This window comes from Ptychodera flava, chromosome 11 (genome assembly GCF_041260155.1).
Source record: "Ptychodera flava strain L36383 chromosome 11, AS_Pfla_20210202, whole genome shotgun sequence".
Lineage (NCBI taxonomy): Eukaryota > Metazoa > Hemichordata > Enteropneusta > Ptychoderidae > Ptychodera > Ptychodera flava.
This window is the reverse complement of record NC_091938.1, coordinates 41,154,990-41,161,505: the sequence shown is the minus strand read 5'-3', so window position 1 is coordinate 41,161,505 and position 6,516 is coordinate 41,154,990. Positions and strand designations below refer to the sequence as shown.

At 36.8% G+C, this 6,516-nt stretch overlaps 1 protein-coding gene across 2 annotated transcripts in view; it reads left to right on the top strand.

Moving 5' to 3' along the window:
• Positions 1-684: 684 nt before the first annotated feature.
• The window catches only part of LOC139144554 (somatostatin receptor type 2-like), a 102,125-nt gene continuing 96,293 nt past the window's right edge, over positions 685-6,516 (top strand). Inside the window, exon 1 of one of the 2 annotated variants that reach the window (XM_070715263.1) lies at positions 685-1,017. The gene's annotated coding sequence lies outside the window, so the exon portion shown is untranslated. Of the gene's footprint in view, positions 1,018-5,918; positions 6,060-6,516 lie in introns of those variants that run through there. The other variant, XM_070715262.1, reaches the window with a different exon arrangement.

Here is a 6,516-nt window from a genome sequence, read left to right as displayed (position 1 = left end):
TCATCACACATCACTCTTGAAAAATATTTTTATATTTTCGTCCTACAGCCTCTAAAGCATTAAATTAACAAGTATTTCAGTAAATGTGTTGCCATAATTGCCTGTAGATTTCTTTTTAGTAAAGTAATAGTTAATTAAACCACATCACATGACAAAAGCTGAACCACTTTGGGCATGCGCACGCTCATCATACGTTACAGTGAAAAATACAGCTATGTGAACTAACAGAAGTAGAAAATACATGGACTAGTTGAGGTGTTAGTTTCCGAATGATTGTACCTTATTATATTTGGTCACTGACACCGACCGAATTCTCACTGGAGAACAAACTAAATGAAGTTGGCGCCTTATGATTTGATAAAAATGTTTTACTGAAACATCTGAAGACCTCTCTACTCACTGTTTTGACCTAAACCGCCAAATTAAAGCAAAACGTGTAGGCATGGATACCAACAATCTGTTCTGTCTGTCGTTTCAATAAAATCATGAATATGAATAATTTCTAAACATTAATCTCACACGAAAAGCTTCGAATTTCACAAACAAAAGTATTCATTTTGTCAAGATCTAGTGTCGCGTACGTCAAAGCCCCCTGTCATGACATCGGGGTGACGGTAGGCGTCATAGAACGCAATGCATGGCGGTATAGCCCTGGACCGATCAGAGATGTGTTTGATATTCTGCGCATATTGATGATCTTTCTACAACACAACAGCAGCACATAGCATACCAGTTTTGGTGGCCGGAATGGTAGACTTTATCAGGAAAATTTGATGACTTTCAGAGCATCCTGCAAATTCAGCTCATGACATCATTGTGGCGTTCTGGACACAGCGTCCACAATTAGTCATCCTATTTGTCGCCAAAGGCTGTTAGAATTCAACTAATAGAGTATAGACATCCAGCGCATCGCAAGAACACTTCAACGCCGCGACACGAATACAAGTTCTGCAGCGAAAGACGGCTCGTTGACGTTTGCAGTATTAGTTAGACAGTGTGACTTTTCTTTACAAAAAGGTAAGAAACGCTGTTAATTTACTCATGTACTATTTCGTATCTCCGAATTGCGGAGATTATATATTTTATGCATATCGTTTGTTTTTCGTTGCACATGTTTAGTGTCTGTGAAATTCTTTCTCTTCTGTCTTTGCCTGTCTGCCGTCTCATTAATCCATTTATTTGTTTCGATCCTTTTCCGTCACGATATCTCATTGCCCCTAACCTTCAGTTACCTACAAGACTTAAACTTTGTTATCACTCGTTTAATAATGCCTGTATTTGTTGTTTGCTTTACACTGTCCAACGTTATTTTTTGGACAAAAGTTTCAACTTTTCAGCGTTAGACCAAATCAATATATGCATCCCTATAAGCCAAGAAGATCTGGAACCTGGGATAATTATCCAAATATATGTAATGAATTCTAATTAGTATGGCTATGATATATGGTCAGGATTACTAAAGTCTGACGACTTCTTTGAATCGTTGAGATTTGAATTCATTATTGATTGTAGTTTACACGGCGAAGAACGAGTCACGTGACTGCTACGAGGACTGGCCAGTCAGTCTGCTTTCTGAAATTATTCTCCGGCATTGCCATAGCAACGTTCCCATTTGCTACTGCCTATAGACTACCTTCATACTTTTGAATGACAAAAATCGAAGCTTGTTTTAGAAGGAGAGTGCGCAGCACCTTTGACTGCAAGCTCATCTAATGTAATTGGCATTGGTGACATGAATTGAACACATAAGGCAAGGCGATAAATGCATGGTAGGTCTGTTTTCTGCAAGAAAGAACATAAAAATTACACTCTGGCTGCAGTCGTTGTGAAGGGTGTCACAATGAAGCAGTGTTGTACATCAATTTCTCGATGAACCTTTACGCAAATGTCGTAAATGAGAAATTCAAACAAGATAAAGTGACACGGGACAAAATTTGACGATTTTATCAGTGTTTTTACCAAATTCGATAACTTTTTCTCAAAAACGAGTAATTGGTAATTTGTCATGGTGCTGGATTAGAGTAGAATTTGACAGCCTATTCATGGTGAAGTATCATTCAACGCCCAGGTACTAGGTATAATAAATCTCACCTTATAATTATGCCTTTTAAAGTTAGATTTATTCATAATATGTAGTAGTGTAAGATTTAACAAGACTGTACATAATGTATCAAACATTAACCCCCAAGAGAAAGAAAATCTACACGAAACTTAGGAATATGTGTTTCTATATAACAATTTGGGGAAATCGACAATGTTGTCTAGCGTTGTTCTGCTACGTTTTTATTTACATTGAACACGTGAGTGCGCTTAGACACTCATGCAACCACAAATAAAGAGAGATGACATGGAAATTGAAAATAGTGATAAGAATTTGGTGCTTTTTGTCAGAATTGCAAAATATTTACATTCGCCGCGTCTGTTTTGATGAAACGCGACCATCTCTCCTGACAGGAATTTTGAAACGATATCACGGAGAAAATTTTAATAAATTATGTCAAGGAAAACGAAATAAGTTCTATGAGATTCATTGTGATTTATTGACATTTTCAATTCACTTATGCGGAAGAACTTGTTCATAATGTCTGAAAGTTTCAGAGAAAATTGATCACATGACAGTTTGGTCACGAATAACTCTAGGTATAAAGATGTGTTTGTACAAATGTCGTTAGTTACCATTCTAGTGCTATACAAAGGGATCTTTTATTGACGTCTATATTTATCATCATTAGTTGTATTATGATTTTATGATTTTTTTTCATGCTAAGATGGATTGTTGTCCATATAAACAAGACTTGAATATAGGTTGGAGGCTCATCAGTGTAATTAGTGGTAGCGAATGGTTGAAAAGCCTGGAGATCAATCAGAAAGCGGACGGACAAAGGAAAATGTCAAGAGAAAAATAAGCAAATGCAATTTACATTATCTTGAATTTGTGGATATAGAAAAGTTCTTTTATCAAATGGAGCGATTTTACATGGACAGAGTTGAAAGAGGGGAATTCCTGTTATTATCGAATACAACGCCTTGGTGACATCACTAAAAGACAACACCCATGTGTCTCCTTGTGTATTCAATGTTTCACTCCAGTAATTACAAACTCAGCGGCAGTAATATGTCCCATAAACACCTAAGAATGTGTGAGAGATAATCTGCCGCGTGTAATCACGGTCTTAACGTGCTCTTAACACCTATTCCATCAATCCGCACCAAATGAAACGAACACACCATGGTCATGTGATGCTAACGGTAAATTATGAACGTCTTTCGTCATTACCAGGCAAGCCAAGCAGTCAATTTAATTAGTAGTATTCATTGGGAGAAACCATGACATCGAAAGCCATTTTGCTGTCAAATGAGTTTGGTTTGCCTCAGATCTCTAGAACAACTGTCAAACGGAAAAAGCAGGTATCTTCGATCCTAGTTATTTGTCCGACTGCGTTGTTCTAGCTTAAACCATTGAAATTCGTAGAAAAGAGTTCACCCAGGACCATTTTAAATCCTCTTTAAATCTTGTAAAGTAAATCTTGTTCGACGTAAAATTGTGTAAACATTCAATCGTCTTAGAACTAATAGTTGCCTAGCTGGACGGTTCATTTGGATGCACATATTCAAACTTTTGTCAAAATGGCCATACTAGAAGAATGGAATACTGGGTAAGATAAGCTTTAAAATTGTCAATTTTTGTAAAGAGAACCCCCTTGATAGAAGCCACAAGAAAGGACTCTGTCCAAGAACCCGATGAAAGTCTATATACAAGAACACAGATCTCTCAAATTACGTTTCTTGAATTCAGCAGTTTTACTTTACAAAGGATTTAACAGAATCAGCAAATGAAAGACGTAACAAGTCATAAATGATGGCAATAGATGATTCATTGAAGTCAGCTCGTTAAAGTTTGGCGTAAAAATTAACATTAAGACGCTTGTTGCGACATATAATTTATTAACAAGTTATGTCAGCCGAGTCATTTAAAACGAATCGTTTCAAAGAACAAAGGTTTAGTCTGAAAGTGTCAGAGAGTTATCATTTCATTTCAGAATAAAATTTAAGTATCCATTTTGCGAAAACTACGAAGACCAAATATTACACAGTCAACGTGTTCATGCTAACAAAGTAAGGAAACTGCTCGTTCTTGATTCCACTCTCGAGAAATGAAGTGAAGTGAAGTGAAGGCAGTGCTGTCACCTGTCTTGCTTTACTCTTAGTACAACTCTATACATGCCGATAAAACTTAAGACAAGCAATGCTATCTCTTGTTTACGCTCCAATGCTTTGTATCACATTTGATACTTCATCTGTGTGTGTGTGTCAGATATTTGGGTCACGCATGCAAACGCTTCAATTACTACATCATTAACTGGGTTTCGGAAATAATTAAAAATCTGGATTTCCTGACGATAACCATAAGTCAAAGTAGAAAGAAGGTCGTAAAATACAGACAGCCTAAAATAAATTCCTTAAATTTTCACAAAAATTAAAGAACCCAAAACTGGACTTCATCGAGTCATAACACTGAATCTTCTTCCTTTAATCATAAAACAATGTCTTTTAAATTAGTCAAGTACGAGCATGTAACGGTTATTCTCTAATAATGGTAATGTCTAGAAATTAATTGTTGAAATGTTTCCGAAACGAAATTATTTCAAGTCAATGATAATATGATCACCCTTTCATTTTGAGTGAACTTTAGTTCCCATCCCTTGTCCAGATTATGTTTCTGTAATGTACAAACATCTGTCACAAAAATTTCGTTGAACTAAAACTAGATAAGTTTAGTAACTTTCGGAGGTAATATACTTTTGAACCTTTCCAGTATTTGCCGAGCTTTCTGGAGGGAAAATAAAAAATTGCCTTTTTGTGTTGTCATAGAAAGAGAAAATATGACCTTGCATACACTTTCATAAAAAGCAACCTCGAGACAATGAGAATAATTTTATATTAATCCTCTTATTCGTCTCCAATATCGAGAGTAATTTTGAATTATATTTTGAATAACACACTATAGTTTATAAATGAAACATTTTCTTTTCTGAAAGAAGATTATACTGAGAAAATTATACTGACAAAACTAAAATACAACTCCAGAAATACTAGTTGATCAGTCTCTTCGGTGAACTTCAAGAGTATTAAAGGATGTGTATTGTTATGAGTTCACTGCGATATCCTGTTGTTCATTATTATAGAGCTTTACTCCGGTGTTGTACAAACCCTTGTCAACCGAGGTGAAATTTGACTCCTCATGAAATATGATAGACACTATTACATACAATTTACAGTGATTTTTCTTCGTTAACGTCTTTGATTGTTCCGGTCAAACATGCCTGTTAGGATCCGGAAGTAGAATTGCATCATGGGACTGTCTAATTGAAGTTCACTGTAGAACTATTAATGTGTGATCTGAAAGGTGCATCTGCAAGTAGCAATTGTATGTGAAGTAGTGTGCCGAGTAGCTATATCTTGTCTACCTAGAAACGAAATTACAATAATTAGCTGGTGTGATTTCTTTTATCAACCATTGTAAGTAACTTGTTGCTAATTCTTCTCAAACCCATCGCGCTGTTGGGTTGTAATATTCAATGCCTCAAATACGCATTGCATCTCCACGTTCAACGAGGTTACATGTTGAATAGGTGACACTGTATTCCCATAGGCAGTGGACTACAGAAAGTCACTCGTCTGGTTGTGTGTAATAAAATCGATATTGGCGATTGTATCAGATAAAAGCCAAGATGAAATGACATTTGAAGCAAACACAAGGCAAAGGCCGAACGACTGTATTCTTTAGACTGTTCATAGAACGCATTTTCACGGGGAGTCAAGCAGCGACACCTGATTCGTCAGTGTGAGCAGGTGTTCTTTCTGACAGGGTTTTATAATGAGGGTCTGAGAGCCTGAGGATGATTCACGGTAATCGTACATCAGCAAAAATCGGTACTTGTAAAGTAAATAATGACAATGTGAAACCTTGGTGAGATTTTCAGTAAACCTGTGGACAACGGAACGTCTTTCGGGATTAGCAGCTACGCTAGATATGACCACATAGCACTGACAAAGAGGTGAGTCTGAATTACTGACATTTACTGCCGTACATGACGACCTCGCGTCACTAACTGAACACAACTTACCCTTCCAGGAGGAATAAACGGCATATGTGTGCAATTGAACGGAAACCATGAGCCAGCGTTTTGCCACGTCTTTGAAGCTATCCAAAGGCTAAGCCTAATGCATATTCGCGCAGAACATGATCCTAGCCAACAGTTAGTCATAAATCATAGCTCAATATGCCTCCTTCTATTATACTTGCACGTTTACTGTACAATACAAGCGGATTAATCTCAGTGTCAGTTCTGATGGCAGTACGAGTGCCAGCGAACTCTTGTATTACTTTACCACCATCATTTTGTCTTCGGATAAGTTCTGTAATCGTGCCCAATCTATCCCTCTTCAACTTTTGAAATAAATCACACAGTCTGTTTCAGATTACCCCCGCCCTTATTGTTATGCTCCCAATGC